This window comes from Cricetulus griseus, chromosome 7 (assembly GCF_003668045.3).
Source record: "Cricetulus griseus strain 17A/GY chromosome 7, alternate assembly CriGri-PICRH-1.0, whole genome shotgun sequence".
Taxonomy (NCBI): Eukaryota; Metazoa; Chordata; class Mammalia; order Rodentia; family Cricetidae; genus Cricetulus; species Cricetulus griseus.
The window spans coordinates 104869550-104886621 of record NC_048600.1 but is presented as its reverse complement, the minus strand read 5'-3'; positions in this window follow the sequence as shown (position 1 = coordinate 104886621).

The window sequence follows — 17072 nt, the reverse complement described above, 5'->3', positions numbered from 1 at the left end:
AAAGGGTATCTGCTAAACAAAGGATGGATTAGGGCTAAGTACTAACACTCCAGAGCTAGGCAAGGAGTAGCCCAGCAGGAATGCAACCACCTTTTTCCCTTGGGCTCTGAAGTGAGGGATTTGGTGGACACATTACATTTATAGTTGTGTTCCCAAGACTCTCTCTGTGTAATATCTGGGTGGGCTCTCTGCATTCACTCCTGTTTGCTGCAGGAGGAAGTTTCTCTAATGGTGAAGAGTATGGCATTGATCCCTGAGTATAGCAGAATATAATTACAAATATGGCATTGAACTCTGAGTACCTCAGAATATCATTAGAAGTCAATTACCATTTAGTTTTTCCCTAGGTCTTATGGCTATCTTGTCTTGGTTCTTGGCCAATAAAGCAGTGTGAGGTATGGGTTCTGTCTCATGAAGTGGGTCTAAAGTCAAATCAGGTATTGGTTGACTTCTCCCACAAGTTCTGTGCCACCATTGCCATAGCATATCTTGCAAGCAGGACTGATTGTAGGACAAAGTTTTGTGGCTGGGTTGCTGTTTATATTTCTCTTTTGGTAGCCTGCAGAGTACCTTCCCAACCAAAGACATTAGAACATAGGGGTGAAGCATCCATTTAGGTACCAGCTCAAATTCTCCATGTTTAATGAGTTGTGTGGGTGTTGTCCTTAGCAATGGGGTGGTCCCACTTTCATTTTGCAGAGAGTAATCCATCATCTTGGCAATGGCTTGTGTTGCTTAGAGATTTCCATATGACCTCTTTGGTCAATAACACAATTGAAATGCAACCCAGTCCTGCTACTGGAAGCTTCCTTTGGTGCCCAAAGGCATCCAGTTGGGACTCTTATCTTCCCAATTATTAAGAGATCTCATTAGGTTCCTCTTTGTGTATTTTGGAAGTTTCCCCTGAACTAGGTTTCTGTATCACCCTTCAAATGCCCGTGAAGTCCAGCTATCCATTCCCATGTTCCTTCCATCAACCTTGTCACACATTCCCCTTCCAACCTGAACCTCCTATAACTTCCCTCAAGTCCATTCACCACCCAGTTTCTTCCTCTTTACCTAAACCTCTCTTGGTCTGCAGATTGAAAGTTAGTTATCATTTATATAATGGATAATATCCATATATAACTGAATATGTGCCATTTTTATCTTTCTGGGTCTGGGTCACCTCACTCAGAAGTATGTTTTTCTAGTTCTAACCATTAGCCTGCAAATTTCATGATGTCATTTTTATTAACGGTTGAATAATTCTCCATCAGCTGGAATCTCAATTTTAATCAAGAAGAATAACCACAGAATTTATGTTTTCATTTATATGAAGCATAGTGAATTTTTTCTCCAGCTCTGAAATGCATACATGCAGTAGTAGCATTCTCAAGAACTGAAAAATCTAAGTACATGTATGGAAAGTACTTCATTAAAAACTACCAAAAATCTGCTTTAGGAAATTGAAGAAGATTTGAAGTTGGTCTTCTATTACTTTAATTCATTATGCTACTATTTTTAAAAGACAATATAGAATCAAAATTCAGAAACTGCTGTTGGATAATTTTTCCAGTAATGTCTTAAAAATATCATCAGCAGTCAGTGTAATGGTTTAACAGATTAAAGTGTTTAATTCTAAGTCTGGCAAACTTGGGAACATACATGATGGAAGAAGAAAATTAACTCTTAAAAGTCATTAGCAAATGCCTGACCTCCACAAGTCACTGTGATATATATGTGTGTATGCTTGTGCACACACACACACAGCCTAAATATGAAATTATATTCATAAATAATAATATCATCAATGCAGAGTAAAAAGATGTTAAAAACATATTCCAAAATACTAAATAAAAGAACATTTTTCATGATAAATATGGTGATGGTAAGTGATAAAAATTCATCATCATTTGAACATGGAATGTGTAAAAAATTATAATTCTATAAAGGAAATAGAAAACATATCCAATAACATAAAATTGTCTAAATTATGTAAGAAATCAAGCAAGCATTCCAAAAACTACTATATTAATTTGGGGTCTGTTCAGTTACAAGATAATTACTTCAAGGAAATCTTTTTATACAACACAAAAATCATAAAATTACTTTGGCTAAACATGAAAGTGATCAGAATACATCTTTCCATAATAGGGAAATGGCTATTATCTAAAATTAATTTATAAATAATAACCATTATAAAATCTGGGATATGCTCTTCTCTCTTACAAGAATTATAATTGAATTTTGTCTAATGTAATCAACATCAGAGAGGCTTCACCCAGCAATTAATGGGAGCAGATGCAGAAACCCACAGCCAAATATTAGATGGACCTCAGGGAGTCCTGCAGAAGAGGATCGATTGCTTATTGGATCGAGAGGGATCCAGTAAGCAATCCAGTCTCAAACGTGCAGGGATCATTAAAGTGGTGAATAGCTGATATGAAATCCTTAAGGTTGGGATAACTTTTAATAGATAAATGCCAAACAACAGCAAGCCAGAGCATGCCAAAGCAGCAAGGCGAGAGAGCTCACATGTGCCTTGTCTGTCCCTTAAAAACCTCTCCCATTTCATCCTGACATCACCTTGACCACACCCTGATGGGCGTGGTCAGGCACACCTGTAGCCAGTCCTTAGGAGGCATGATTACAGTGTCTCCCTACAATTCCCCTTTTAGTCTAAAACTTAACAGTGCAAAGTTTCCAAAATTCACAATCATAAAGGTGAAATATAAGAAGATACAACAATCTGCTTATGTCACATCCTAACTATGTCTATTTTAACCAAACCCTAAAGTCATCTGAAAGAGGTGTCCAAGCCTGAACACCTCCTTCCAATCCCAACCATAAACAATAGGAAGCTATCCCTAACTAGGTGTACATTATCTTTAGTGACAGCAATCGGGGGAAAGGGGCGTAGCATCCTCCAAGTTACTTCCTCCTGAAATGGGATGGCGATAGCCTCATGGGTCCTGTAGAAAGAAAATGTTAGTATAGTGAAAGTCTCGAATGGATTGTGTCCAGTCCATGTTATATGGGATTCACTTGATTGAACATCTGGCTTGAAATCTTCAACTTGATTGAAGTCAGTTCCTGAAGCTCTAGCTGGAGTGTCAGTTGGATCCAGTGTAGTTGAGGAAGTGTGGCCTATTTTCTTTCCAGGGCATCCAAGGATTGCTGTCAGGCAGGTGTGTGGGACTTAAACATAAATGTTAGAGGAGAAATGTTTGCTTGTGTATGTATGCATACTGGGAAAGGCAACCATTGGAGAATAACAATTATGATTATGGTGTCTCTCTACAGATCATAGGGGCTCACAGAGACTGAAACAACAAGGAAAGAACCCTTATGAGTCTGACCTTGGTCCTCTGCATAAATGTTATAATTGTGTAGTTTGGTGTTCTTGTGGGACTCCTAAAAGTGTGCTCAGGACTGTCTCTGACTCTTTTGCCTGCTTTTGGGACTCTTTTTCCTCCTAGTGGGCTGCCTTGTCCAGTCTTAATATAAAGGGATGTGCTTAGTCTTACTGCAACTTGATATGCTATGTTTGGTTTTTATCCATAGGAGGCCTATCATTTTCTGAATGAAAGTCATGGCTGGGGGAGAGAGGTGCAGGAAGGGTCTGGGAGGAGAGGAAGGAAGGGAAACTGCAGTTGGGATATAATATATGAGAGAAGAATAAATAAATAAAAATTTGTCATGAAGCTTTTAGAGAAAGGGAAAAATAATGATGTTGTATTGGTCTAAGCAGATATAGTGGATATAAAAAGCACACAATAAAGCATTAAAAAGCATATGTAGCGTAGAGATTTGGCTCAGTGGTTAAGAGCACTGTCTGACCTTCCAGATGACTAAGTTTCAATTCTTAGCACCTACATGGTGGATCACCAGAGTATCTGACATCCTCTTCTGGTCTCAGTGAGCAATGCACGCACCTGGTTCACAAGAATAGATGTAGGCAAAACATCATTGCATATAAAATAATAGAATAAAATAAATAAAGAGCACATGTATCAGTGGTTTGTTCACATGAGCATATGGTTATATGTACATATGAAACATGTTATGAAAAAGTCATTTTCACATATTAAGGAGTAACTCACTTAATGTAACAGAGGCATTAGGGCATTCATTTAGAGAAATTTTATTTTAATAAATCCAAATGAGAAGTAGGAAATGGCTCAGGAGATAAAAGTTTTGTCAAACTTGACAACACAAGTTCCATTCCGGGTCCCAACTTGGTGGAAGGATAAAAGAGTCAGCTACTAATTGTCCTCTAAATCACACACACACACACACACACACACACACACACACACACACACACGCTAATATAATAAAAATAATTAAATATAATAAAGGTTTTAAAACTATAACTTAAATATAAGTGGAAAATAAAAGAATAGAGTGAAAATATTAAGGTCAATATCCCAAGTACAAATATATACCACATTAGTAAATAAGAAGCATAGAGTAAAGATATGTATGATCTTTTAGAAAAATAATATAAACAGAACTCAGTATGAGAATAGAAATATAAAATCCAGTTAACAGAGAAAACTAAAACAAAAATAGTAATTTATATAGTATTTGTGAGTATATCATAGGGAGAATAAGAAACAACTAACATGCAATGTGAACAAGAAACTAGGTAGCAGAGGGTTCCCCATAAATTCTATGGGATGAGTATAAGATAACATACATTTTCCAGATTAATTCGATGTGCCAACCCATTTACTATTATTTTATTTACTTTGGAGTGGTGAGAAAAATCCATCAAACTATTAAGGGCTGTGAGATTAGTTTATGTAATATATGTACATCATAGTTTTCCATGATACACGTGTGTCAATATGTAAATATCTAAATTAATTTTCATTCCTTGGGATACTATGATCTAAGGATCCTGAGCGATGGAGAATCAGTCTTCTTTAGCAGTAAGAACTCATCTCAGTAGATTTTATTTGTAAATAAAATGTGTATACACTCATACACATATAAAACCATTGTGATTAAGAAATAAGAGGGAACAATCTTGAGAAGGAGTGGGAAGGAAGAATTGGATGGAAGGCAGGAAGTAAGGGATGATGTAAATACAGTAGTGATATATGAAATTCTCAAAAACATACAAACAAATATTTCTAACTTTGTAAAAGTAAGTTGTGCAACTTTGCATAAGATTATATATTGAAAACAAAGTTATAAAATATACTAAAAATAAAGAGAAAGCCTAAAATAAAAACAAACAAAGAATAACATGTTGTGATGGCTAATCTTGGTTACCAACTTGATACTAGATTGGATGGTGAGTATATTTGTGTAATTGGTTGTTAATTGATGTAGGCAGGACCAGCCCATTGTTGGAATGTACCTCTCTAGACAAGTGGGTTTAGGCTGATTAAGACAGGTAGCTAATCATGAACCTGGAAGCCAACAGCTAAGCAGCTTTCTTCCTTGGTCTTTTCCTCAAATCCCTGCATGAATTCCTGCATAAACGCATTCGAAGGCAATACAATACAATTTTATTTCAATCAAATTGCCTGGTAATTATCTTTATGATGACATTAATTAATCAAGCTTCAAGTATTTGCATATAAAGAATGTTTCTGATCTCTTTCTACATAGTCTAACTCATCAATATACTTGCCTGAACAATCCAGTCTTTACCAGGTGAAATTTTGATTTTATGAAAAATGTATTAATTTTTAAAGAGATGATACATTATGCATTGACTTATTCTATTTTCCCATGTTACCTGGAAAATACTGGGTATTATTTCAAAATGCTATAAATTAAAGTAAAACTCAAAGTTTCTCTTATAAGATGTACTTCACAGCTGAGGTAATATTAAAATATAGTTGAATAATGCATATATGAGGCTACAGATAAACTATAAAAAAATTTATACATATTTAATAAAGAATGTTAAGAGTCGTACATACTTATAAAGCACAAAATGTAGCAATTAAGTTTTAAAATTTATTTATTCCTAAATCATTTTCAAGGAAAATAATTACTGAAGATAGCTATTTCACACCAAAAATTAATAATGTTTTCCTCTATTCTAGGTAATTATGCACACTGTATCATGTGATAGGGGTATTTGGCTGCTGTTTTATCCAACAATTAAATAATCAATTATACAAAACTATTAAGAAAGACATGCTGTTTAGATGCCTTAAATAGAGCCAACAATACACATAAACTGTGGTGTTTGTTTTATAGAATCAAATATTCTAGAACTAGATTCTTGCATTACCATACTTACTATGCAAAATTTGGGTTATTTGCAAAAACTGTTTGAGACTCACCTTTCTTGTTGCTAACCATAGTTTCAGAAATAGGCTACATTCAAGATTCAAATTCTAAATATTGATACCTTGATAATGTTCTGGCATGACATAAATGATTAATAGCAGAGTTTCCTTGTTCCTAGTTCTTCTAAAAATCTTTTTCCACCCTGAGACACATCTAGTGATTCAATCCTACAAAACTCATTTTACAAACAAAGAGAAGGAATATAGATAAGGACAAAGAAGACCAAAACTTCAGGTGCAATTCTGTTGTAATTATATTTTAATTAGCTATCATTTCACTGTCTCCAAAACATGCAATTATATTTTCTTTTGATTTTAAATTTTGACAAGATAATATTTAAAGTCAACAACAATAAAACCATTTTGAAACAATTTTGCTATTACTTTTAAGAAACCAGAGGTCTGTTGAACCCTTATTTTACTTGCTTCTCATTTGAATATGGAAAATAAAATGAGATTTGAGATGTCACAATTTACTCATAACTTGCGTTACAAACAAAATCCTCCACTTATTGTGATGATAGAGGCTAGTCTCTCGAGTATGTGTCTAGCCATCTGTGGTAATGCTTTCTGTCTGAGCAAATGTGTACAGGTATATTCAATGATGAACTTCTCCTAGAAAGTGTAGATAAGTTATTAACTCAGAATGGCCCCTTCCTGTTAGTCTAATCTAGCATGTATTTAAACAATTTTGATTTTCTCCAGCTCATGATGAGAGAGAATCGAAATGAAATATCTCATGTGCAGTTTCCTCTTTTTGTATCCTGTGAAATTGCTTTTTGTCATAGAATGTGAATTTACTTCAGTGCTAAAAAGAAAAAGAAGTGAAACAGTGAGGATTTAAAGATTAGATACTCTGAACTATAAAGTTCCTATTCTCTGAAATCTATGTCCACTTAGCATGATAAACATTTCACGGTCAAAGTTACAGTGGAAATACCATTTGTAGAAATTATACTTCAGCCCAGCACTGCCTATAATTTTCTTATATTTTGAGTAAAAACAGTTCCTAAGGCTTAGAAACTGGCATTCAGTAGTGCAGCAGGCATGTGTTTGTGTCTCTTCCAGGCCTTCACATAGATTTGCAGAACACAGTAACAAAGTGTAATCCTCTGGGATACAGTTATGTTTTTATCAACACAGTGAACTAGCTAGAATCCACATTGTTCTTGCCCAGCATAGATCCCCTTAATGCTTTGTACAGAGCCCCATTTCTTCTCATTGAAGTGGCATACAGCATTCTGTCTTGAAAAGTAAATACATATTGAGACAATTTCTCTCTAAAAGAGCTTAAAATGATGAAAGGTGTTTTCTTCATAATCAGTAATGCTTAATTCACAATGAAGTCTTGGTTTCTATTGCTATGATAAAACACTGTGATCAAAGCAACTTAGGGAGGAAAGGGTGTATTTCATCATACAGGTTACATTCCACCATTAAGGAAAGTCAAAATAGGAACTAGGAAGTGGAGCTTGTGGCAAGAAGTAAGGAGGAGTGCTACCTTTGTTATATAACCCTGGCCCACATGACTAGGTATAACACACTGCCACACAATTGAGTGGGGTCCACTACCTCAATTAGTAATCAAGAAATTGCCCCACAACATTCCTATAGGCCAATCTGAGAGAGAATTCATCATCTTGTGTGTGTCAAATTGAAACTATTATTAGTAACCATAGGGCTGAACTGGACATGTGGTTTCACACAGCTGTTTTGATAAAAGCAGTATAATAAAAGTTGAAATAAACTCATATGATGTGTGATAAGTGTATAAACTTATTTTACCAACCAATGAATTTATAAGTAGACACTTATCTTAATACATCCATCTATGATGAGTTAATGTACTTTCTTTTTGGCAGTAGGATTTTTCTATGTAGGCCCTTCTGTCCTAGAACTCACTCTATTATACAGGCTCAGTCTGGCTTTGAACTTATAGTAATTCTCTTGCTTTAGATGCCTGAGGAATGGTATTTAGAGGTTTATGACATCATACCCATATAATTATTAATACTTGAATTTTATATTCATCAATGAAATTAAAAATCTATCAGTTATAATTGAGTGTAGTTTTATTTTTTCCATCTTAGGTCACTATATATTTCCCCATTTAATGATAAATACTATATATATATATATATATATATATGTATTATATATAATTCTTATGTACATATGCATATACTTATTTTCTTACTTTAATTTATTAGTCCAGGGTGTCCTAGAGGTCCCATCAGTCTTCAGTCCTGGACTCTATCCATCTAGTATTGGATAAGCAGCATCAACCACAAAGCCTGGCTTATCTTCTTTGCAATGGCATATTTAGAACACATCTAATTTTTCAATAATGTGAAATTAAAAGTAAATAAATATATAACATATACATCACACTCATAACTTGATTCATCAATACCCTACAATTTGACAAATAGTTCATCTTTAAACTTCACAAAAATATAGAATGCTTACAATATTTTCATTCTTCTGTCCTGAAATGTGTAACCAAAATAAACAGTGGTAGCCAAATACCTGGAAACCAATTTCCCTTGATTTTCTTTCCTCTAGTTTCTTTTTATATTATGTGTCTAAACCTGTTAGCCTAGTCAATACCTTTGAAAGGACATAGCTCTTCTATTTAATTACTATTCACTATTGCAAATAAACTTCATCTTTTCCTTTGTTTTTTATTTTTTAAGCAGATTCTTCTCTCATGCAATACATCCCTACCACAGTTTTCCCTCCTTTCCCTCCTCCCAGATCCCCCTACTACTCCTCTCCCCCAGATCCACTCCCTCCACCACTTCTTTTCAGTTCTACCAATAACTTTCAATCACTTCATTAATGGGAATCATTTGAAAATGTTTTCTTGTGGGCCAGAGGATGGCTGGGTTGGAAAAAGCATTTGCCACAAAAGAAAGATGACCTGTGTTCAGATTTCCAGAACACGTTAAAATTTGTATCTGGTGGGATATATCTGCAATCCCAACCCTCAATGGAAGGTGGAAGGCAGAGACTAGAATATACCTAGGAGCTCCTGAGACAGCTAGCTAGGTGGATTCAGGATTACAGCAACCCTCGCTCACAAGGTAGAAGAAAGCAACCTGTTTCCTGAAGGTTTTTTTCTCACCTCCATATCAACATTATGGAATGCATATATTTGCATTCATATAAATATGCATGCACAAACACACTTGCATGCACACATATGTGAGAGAGAAATACATAAAAAAATAAAAATCAATTATTTTGTTGATTTCCATCATCCAAGGTCAGAAAATCTCTGGAGAGTCATTTTCAGCATTGAAGCCTTATAGTTCCACAGGTATAACCATAGCAGCAGGATGATGTTATTAATAGTCCTATGAGTATATCCTAAAGGAAACGTTACCCACCTCTGGGTCACAAAGAGAGCTCCTTTTATAAGAAAGGAAAACATGTGATCTCTAGCTGGATCTTTGCAACAGATGCTTTGGAGATATCAGATGTATCAAATAATCAAATAACCACAGACTTAATGTTTGCAATGACTCACTGTATGATCTCTTTTACTGTTAGACTACCTAGCACTGTGAGTAGTAGATTCACAGATACACCTTCAAATGCTTGCATAACCTGGCTTCCTTTCAATGGGAAGAATATGCCATTTTAAATTCACATGCAGCTTTATATCATTCTAATTTTATTCTCATCGTGTGTATTAAACATGAAGGTGAGCATTATGGAAGTGTTGTCACGGTTTTGGTGAATTAATGAAGATGATAACCTTTTAAAATCCTTAGGGAAACTCTGAAACCAGAGAGGGGAGATAGCTAGCTAACCATGAGTAAGTGCTTATTATGGACTAATTTCCACTTCTATACATTAACCCTTTAGGTCCTACTATTGTATGACATTTACTAAAGAAATAAATCATGATGTATTTGAAGTAAAAAAAAATGAAAGCCATGTTTCTTGTAGTTTAAAAGCTGAAATAAAAGCAAAAATGATGATTTCTGAGAGTTACCAAAGATAGAGACATTTCTAGGCTACAAGTGATAAACCCTGATATTTTATTTGATATGGAGAGAGAAGTGGTGAGGGAGACTTGTGAGTAGGCAGTGGTTCTGAGGTCTTAAGATTAAATGTGTTCATGGTTAGAGATGTCATCAGGTAATGGCTGTATAAAATAGAAAGTGATATTGTGGAAATATAAGATTTCAGATATAGACAGATTGATTTTCAAATGCTTATGGGATACTGGGGAAAGAATTGCTCAATATACTCAGCAGTGGTAGATTTCTGATATGGAATAGTGTTTCTTAACATACATGTTGTTTTAAGAAGGTGATAGACTATACTTACATGGCAACTAACATCTTTTACTTATAATAATTAGCTGAAACTGGAGAGGTTGCCTCATTAAAAAGGACAATTTTGATATATATTAGTTAGATTTCTTCAAAAACATAATGTCACCGTGATGACTCCAACAAATGTTCCTTTTTTTCAGTTTATTCATTTATTTATTTTCCCCAAAAGATTTTTTATTAGTTTGAATTAGACACAAGGCTGCTTCTCATGTCAATCGCTTCTCCCTCTCCCTCCTCTCCTCCCAACCCCACACCAACCCCCACCTCATTTCCCTTCTGCTCCCCAGGGAGGATAAGGCCCCCTATGGGGTTCCCCAAAGTCGGTCACATCATCCTGGGCAGAACCTAGGCCCTCCTCCATGTGTCCAGGCTGAGAGAGCACCCCTCAAAGTGGGATGGGCTCCCAAAGTCCCTTCTTACACCAGGGATAAATACCGATCCACTACCAGGGGCCCCAAAGAGTGGCAAGGCTTCCTTATTGAGTTCCACATTGAGGGGTCTGGATCAGTCTCATGCTAACCTCCCAGACATCGGTCTGGGGTCCATGTGCCCCTCTTGTTCAGGACAGCTGTTTCTGTGGGTTTCAGCAGCCTGGTCCCCACCTCTTTACTCATCACTCCTCCCTCTCTGCAACTGAGTTCCAGAGTTCAGTTCAGTGTTTCTCTGTGGGTGTCTGCCTCTGCTTCCATCAGTCTCTAGATGAGGGATCTAGGATGGCATATAAGGCAGTCATCAGTCTCATTATAGAGGAAGGGCATGTAGGGTAGTCTCTCCACCATTGCCTAGATTGTCAATTGGTGTCATCCATATAGATTTCTGGAAATCTCCCTAGTGACATATCTCTCCTTGAACCTATAATGGCTCCCTCTGTTATGGTATCTCGCATCCTGCTCTCTGCTATTCTTTCCCAGACTCAACCTTCCTGCTCTCCCTTTCCTCCTCTCCCCTCCTCTTCTCCCCCTCTCATTCTCCCAATTTCCTCTCCCCTACCCTGTTGCTCCTAATAAGCTCAGAAGATCCTGCCCCTTCCCCTTCTCTGGGGTACATGCATTCTTGTCTTAGAGTCCTTCTTGTTTCCCAGTTCCTTTGGTGATGATGACTGTAGGATGGTAATCCTTTGCTCTATGTCTAAAATTCATATATGAGTGAGTACATACCATGTTTTTCTTTTTGTCATTTGGTTACCTTACTCAGGATGATTTCTTCTAGTTCCATCCATTTGCCTTCGAATTTCAAGATTCTGTTGTTTTTTGTTTTTTTTTTTTCTGCTGAATAGTACTCCATTGTACAAATGTACCACATTTTCTCTATCCATTCTTCAGCTGAGGGGCACCTAGGTTGATTCAAGGTTCTGGCTATTACAAATAGTGCTGATATGAGCATCATTGAACAGATGTCCTTGTTGTATGAATGTGATTTTGGGGGTATATGCCTAAGAGTGGAATTGCTGGATCTTGTGGTAGACTGATTCCCATTTTCCTGAGAAACTGCCATACTGATTTCTAAAGTGGTCTTACAAGTTTGTACTCCCACCAGCAATGGAGGAGTGTTCCTTTTTCTCTACATCCTCTCCAGCATAGACTGTCATTGATGTGTTTGATTTTAGCCATTACCAAGCTGTTTTTCAGGACTATGGCTCTATAATAGAGCTTGAAGTCAGGGATGGTGGTCACTCAGGAAGTTCCTTTATTGTACAGAGTTGTTTCAGGTATCCTGTTTTTTTTGTTGTTGTTGTTTTCCATATAAAGTTGAGTATTGTTCTTTCAGGGTCTATGAAAACTGTGTTGGGATTTTGATGGGGATCTCGTTGAATCTCTAGATTGCTACTGGCAAGAGTGCGATTTTTTACTATGTTGATTCTACCTATCCAAGAGCATGGGAGATCTTTCCATTTTCTGGTATCTTCTTTAATTTCTTTCTTTAAAGGCTCAAAGTTCTTACCATATAGTTCTTCATGATTTTGGTTAGTGTTACACCAAGATATTTTATGTTGCTTGTGGATATTGTGCAGGGTGATGTTTCTCTGATTTCTTTCTCATTGCATTTATCATCTGTATACAGTAGGGCTACTGATTTTTTTTGAGTTAATTTTGTATCCTGCTACTTTGCTAAAGGTGTTTGTCAGCTGTAGGAGTTCCATGGCAGAGGTTTTCGGGTCACTGACGTAGACTATCATATCATCTGCAAATAGTGAAAGTTTGACTTCTTCCTTTCCAATTTGTATCCCCTTGATCTCCTTTTCTTGTCATAATGCTATAGTTAGAACTTCAAGTACAATATTGAAGAGATATGGAGTGGACACCATTGTCTTGTTCCTGATTTTAGAAGAATCGTTTTGAGTTTCTCTCTATTTAATTTGAAGTTGTCTGTTGGTTTGCTGTATATTGTTTTTATCATGTTTAGATATGTTTCTGTTATTCCTGTTCTCTCCAAGATCTTTACCATGTACAGATGTCGGATTTTGTCAAAGGCTTTTTCAGCATCTAGTGAGATGATCATGTAGTTTTTCTTTTTCTGTTTCTTTATACGGTGGATCACATTCATGGATTTTTGTATGTTGAAGCATCCTTGCATGTTTGGAATGTAGCCTACTTGATCTTGTTGGATGATTTTTCTGTAGTTGTCTTTTTTAGTTGTATCTTTGTGTGGCTTTGGTATCAAGGTAATTGTAGCCTAAGAAAAGAGTTTGGCAATGCCCCTTTTGCTTCTATTGTGTGGAACAATTTGAGGAGTACTGGTATCAGCTCTTATTTGAATTTCTGGTAGAATTCTGCAGCGAAGCCATGTGGCCTTGGGCTGTTTTTGGTTGGGAGACTGTTGATGACTATTTCTATTTCATTGGGGGTTATAGGTAGATTTAAATTGCTTCTCTGTTCTTGGTTCAATTTTGTTAAGTGATATCTATTGAGAAAATTGTCCATTTCCTTTAGATTTTCAAATTTTGTGGAGTAATGGTTTTCCAATATGACCTGATAATTCTCTGGATTTCCTCAGTGTCTTTTGTTATATCCTCCTTTTCATTTCTGACTTTGTTAATTTGCATGTTCTCTCTATGACTTTTGGTTAGTTTAACTAGAGGTTTGTCTATCTTGTTGATCTTCTCAAAGAACCAAGTCTTTGTTTCATTAATTCTTTGTAATGCTTTCCTAGTTTCTACTTTATTGATTTCAGTCCTCAGTTTGATTATTTCCTGGCATGTACTCTTCTGTGGTGAGCTTGCTTCTTGTTGTTCTAAAGCTTTCAGTTGTTCTGTCAATTTTCTAATGTGACTATTCTCCAGTTTCTTCATGTGGGCACTTAGTGCTATTAACTTTCCTCTTAGCACTGCTTTCAAAGTTTCTCATAAGTTTGGGTATGTTTTGTCTTCATTCTCATTGAATTCTAGGAAGTCTCTAATTTCTTTTTTTTATTTCTTCCTTGACACAGGAATGGTGCAGTTGGGCATTACTCAATTTCCATGAGTTTATAGGTTTTCTGCAATTTGTGTTGTTGTTGAATTCTAACTATAAAGCATGGTGGTCTGATAAGTACAGGGTATTATTCCAATTGTTTTGTATCTGTGGAGGTTTGTTGCCAAGTACTTGGTCAATTTTAGAGAAGGTTCTATGTGGCACTGAAAAGAAGGTATATTCTTTTGTGTTTGGATCGAATGTTCTATAGATGTCTGTTAAGCTCAATTGGACCAAAACTTCTGTTACATCCTTTGTTTCTTTGTTAAGTTTCTGTCTGGTGGTTATGTCTAGTGGTGAGAGTGGGTTGTTGAAGTCTCCTACTATAAGTGTGTAAGGTTTTCTGTGTCGTTTGAGCTTTAGTAATTTTCCTTTACAAATGCTGGTACCTTCATATTTGGGGCATAGATGTTCAGAATTGAGACTTCATCTTGATGGACTTTTCCTGTGATGAGTATGAAATGCCGTTCTTCATCTCTTTTGATTGACTTTTGTTTGAAGTCTAAATTTTTAGATATTACGATTGCTACACCAGCTTGTTTCTTGTGTCATTTGATTGGAAAATCTTTTTCCAACCCTTTACTCTGAGGTAATAGCTGTCTTTGAATTTGAGGTGTCTTTCTTGTATACACCCAGGTGAATGGTTCCCCCTCTGCCCTGATCTCTACTGAGGAGAGTGTCCCCTCTTCTCCCTCCAGACTCCTGCCATCATCCCTTCCTTTGATCTTTCTTGGCCTGCTCCTGGCATAGAGTGCACCCTCTCAAAAAGGAGGACTTCCCTGAGTCTGGAAACACCTCACTCTTGGTTTCCCCTTCATCCTGACCTCTGCTGAGGGAGGAGAATACTAGGAAAGGCAAGACCATCCAGAGCTGTAGACACTTAAGTCATGACCCATATACATCACCGGGTGACAAGAGGAGATAGAGAGATCCCACCTGTACACACTGGAAGAAGAGATGGGAAGAAGGCAGAATAAGAACACACTCAACAACAGAAAGACCAATATGACAAAACAAGAATCTAGGGACTCCACACCAGCAAAATCTGAAAATCACAACACAGAGGAAGAAGAATGAACCTAAAAGTCTACTTTATGAAGATGTTTGAGACTCTTAGAGGGGAAACAAGAAAATCTCTTAAAGAAATATAAGAATAAACAAACACACAAATTCAAGAAATAAGTAATTCTTTTAAAGAATCAAAAGAAAGCCAAGAAAAAACAACCAAACAACCAATGTGAAGGAAGCACTGGAAACAGTTCAAGACATGAAAGCTGAAATAGAAACAATAAAGAAAACACAGAATGAGGGGATTCTGGAAATAGAAAGCCTGGACAAACAATCAGGAACAAATGTTCTTTTTACCTGGTCATTATTTTATTAGCAAACATACACTACAATATATCATTCCCTAACTGGCTACCTACTTATACATTATAATAACCCAGACAGAATTTTTTGTTCAAATACCTTAATGTTACTTGTCAGTCAAACACTTTTTTTTTTTTTTTTGGTTTTTCGAGACAGGGTTTCTCTGTGTAGCTTTGGAGCCTATCCTGGCACTCGCTCTTGAGACCAGGCTGGCCTTGAACTCACTGGAATCCTCCTGCCTCTGCCTCCTGAGTGCTGGGATTAAAGGCCTGTGCCCAGCATCAGTCAAACACTTAAAAAAAAAAGTCAATTTGAACCTTTAAAAATCAGAGAAGGGGGCTGGAGAGATAGCTCAGTGGTTAAGAGCACTGCCTGCTCTTCCAAAGGTTCTGAGTTCAATTCCCAGCAACCACATGGTGGCTCACGACCATCTGTAATGAGATTTGGTGCCCTCTTCTGGTTTGCAGTCATACATGCAGGCCAAGCACTGTACACATAATAAATAATTAAATCTTCACATCAACACACATACACGCACACACACACACACACACACACACACACACACACACACAACACACACACACACCTGTGCAGCAAACCCACACATGTATATACAGATACCTACAAACAAATTATATATAATATATATATTATATATATATATATAGAGAGAGAGAGAGAGAGAGAGAGAGAGAGAATATTCAAAAATTGTACCACCACAACACATTTTACTGTTTCCACTGAGTCATTTTTTTAAATTTGGCCATAATTAAAAGCATGCTAAATGAAAATTTTTCTAGTTTTTAAGAAAAGCTACTTTGTTTTCTCTACTTTGTTTTTGTAACCAGCATTTTAAGTGGTATACAATATAAAATTGAATGTTTTCTGCTCTATGTTTGGGTATTCAAGTTCACTGGTGACCAATTCATCACCTCCTGAAATATTTTCTTTTTCCTAACAGTCAAGACAATCATTCAAATAAACCAATGGATGTCTTTAAACCATGATCATGATCATAACCTTCTTCAAATTATTTCTCAAACCACGTGACTGAGATACCTGTCATTCTCCTGAATGCTGTCTCATCCAGGAATTGGATTTCTAGTAAATTTGACTTAGTTGATATATGCCAGAATTCAAATTAAGAAGTTTTCCTTTTGAAACTTATCCCATGCCCAGTTAAACAATGTATTTTGAAACAAAAGGTTCAATGCCCCTCTCTCTGTGTTGAGTTCAATTATTAGGACATTCCCACAGTAAGGTGGCTTGAATTCTATTATTATCTTAAAGTCTAAAATTACTAGCAAGATTTTCTGTGTTTCTATTTCTCTGCAAGAATTTGAAAGTGGTATGTTTTAATTAATTCTTGGGAGCAATAGGTTTTCTGTTTTATGAAACTAAATTTTTCATTTAAGGTTAAAAAGGTTTCTCAAAGTACTTCATAATTTTTTTAGAATCCCTGCTTCTGGTATTTTTAGCTAGTATTAACAGTAAGGGTGAACGTCTGCACTTACTAAAATCCCAATTGTCAACAAGGTTTCAACCTGCACTCATCAGTTTATTTCTGTAAAGTTGATAAAAAAATCAGACTTTGTATGTAA